We start from the raw sequence: 2568 nt of genomic DNA, 5'->3' as shown, positions 1-2568 counted from the left end.
AGGAAAGTCTTCTGTGATCTCTCTATTGGAGGCATTGTTCTGCTTTGTAAATATTGCTCTCTAGAAAAATCTAATTCATTTTAAAATCTAACTCAAGGCCACACACTTTAAGATGTTTTAATTATAAGATACACAAAGTAGAGAGAACTAATATAATCCATTGACCTTTTATAAAATAAATTAAATAGACTGTATAAGTTCAAACTACTAACTTGTGAAGTTAAGAAGTATAGTTATGAAAATTCATGCTTCTGATTGGTCAATTTTGGGGTTCCCCCCAAAAAACTGCAGCATATTGATTAACTATGATAGTTATATATATACAAGAAATATTCCTTTATAAAAGCCTTTCTAATAAAATTTTCCAATTAGGTCTCAAACAGCCTAACTAGAAAACCAATAAATCTATGAATCCTAGGTTGTTATGTTCAGATTCAGATAATTATATAACCCATTAGGAAAATATGAGCCTAATTTTCTTTGGCATCTATGTGGGCTCTCTCTCATCCAGTGAGGAGGTCCATGGAACAGGGTAGAGGAGAGTGTGGCTGTGGAGTTACTAAATCAAGACCTCTGGAGACCAAGCAGGAAGCAGGTCTGATTTAATTGCAGTTACCATGTATATATACTCAGGCAGTAGCTAAGCAGATTACAAGCAGCCACCAATAAAATTTCTGGCCAACTGTCCCTGCAGCAACCAATCGAGGAGTGAGCCATAGAGCAAGCACAGGGACTACAACATGTGACCTCATGCCTAGGGCTGTGCCTACAGGGTAAGTAGTTTGCCCCTCACACACCTAGCACAGGGGAGTGGTTTGCCACTCACATGCCCTTAACCTATGCCACTGCCACGTATACAGTACTCCATGCACTTCTCCCCACATCTCCCTGTGCTGAAAGGACTTCAGCCAGGATTGCTGTTTTTCATTTGGTGGCCTTTATATGGTTACATAAATGTCTACAATGTAAGAAAAAAATTATCGCTATTATAAACTGTAAGGCCAGGATAATACCATTATAAGGATTAGGTAATTTGGCTATCAGGTTTTTCCAATGTTCAGTCCATCCCTGGAAGAAAAAAGAGGTTGTAAAGATAGACACCTTCATCTCATTGATTTTGAAAATTGCCTTAGTAAGGTTATGCATGATCATAACATAGTAAGCATCCCAAGCACCCTTAATATACTGAGAAAAATTGGAAAAGTGAAAGGTTAAATTTTCAGATACAGCATATTGGGAGACACAAATACTATGAAATTCAGGGTCTCAAGTGATCCTGTGCAACATAAACAGAATATCTAATTGTTCCTGATGGAGGTCTAGTTCTTGCTGAATGACTTAGACAGCAGCTCGGGACAGTTTATTTAAGTCATTTTGATTGGCAAAGGGTGCTGGCATGGCAGTAGACAAATGGTTTGCAGTCTAAGCAGTCTGTATACTCTGAGTGAGCAAAGCAGCGACAGTGGCTATGGCGGTGATGGTGGCTACCAGAGCAATGATTCCAGCAATGATGAGGCTAATTGCATGCCTTGTCTGGTATAGGATCTCATTCAGAAGATTCTTCATCTGCATGTCCCATGGTCTCCTCCACTCTCTGCACAGGTTCACTGGAAGCTAGATTGCTGGGGGTACTCTGAACATAAATATAAGTTTAGCTTTCATAGCAGGGGTTACAATTTGTGAGCCTGCAGGATATATTGACTGCACAGGGGATCTCTGTATGAGTAGTGTTTATGCCATCAATATTGTTGATTATTAACATGGCAAGGGGTGGCATAACACAAGCTTGTGCATTGTGGGTATGGGTATAATTTGGCACAAGGGCAAATTCATGGTTAGGGTCTGGACTCAATATACACCCATTCATCCAGCTGGCTGCTGCCCATTTGATGGGTCCAGCAGCTTGTATTATTGGCTTGATATCCTTCATGCCATACTGATTTCTTGCACACAGGTTGGTAACAGCTTGTTCCATGTAGTAGTTACTGCAGATTTTGGGTACAACAGTTACATTCCAGGAGCTATGCCCACCCAGGCACATATATGTTGTTCTTCCCCAGAGAAATTCCTCTTATCAAGGAGATAAGATATGACAGTGATACATTGGTTCCATGGGATGCTATAATTATCTGAGAGGGGCTTTCCAAAAAGTGTGATGGGCAGGTTGGCAGCAAGGGTTTCTTGTATTTGCCATGGGGGAGTCTATGGCTATAGTTAGCATTAACTATAACTCTAAGGTCAGTGAGAGATAGCTCAACATATGACTTCTTATAGTTATCTACAATAGTTTGATTGACAAGAGCAAAAGAGAGGGGACTGCCTGGGTTATAGGTTTCATTATCTACTATGGAGAAATAAATGGGCAGATGCTCATGTTTCAGGGTATGGCTAACTCCTGGATGGATAACTCAGGATCAATAAGATTGGGATTATTCAAAAAGAGCTTAGGTAAAGCCCCTTCCCAATTAGCAACAGCCAGAAAGTGTGCTCTAGTGACAAGGGCTCAATTTACCTGGGCCATGGTACTGTTGATGCTTAGAGCTGTGCATAAGAGTAAAAAAAAAGACC

This window comes from Marmota flaviventris, chromosome 6, assembly GCF_047511675.1.
Source record: "Marmota flaviventris isolate mMarFla1 chromosome 6, mMarFla1.hap1, whole genome shotgun sequence".
NCBI lineage: Eukaryota > Metazoa > Chordata > Mammalia > Rodentia > Sciuridae > Marmota > Marmota flaviventris.
The sequence above is the reverse complement of the archived record's forward strand: the minus strand, read 5'-3'. Positions refer to the sequence as shown.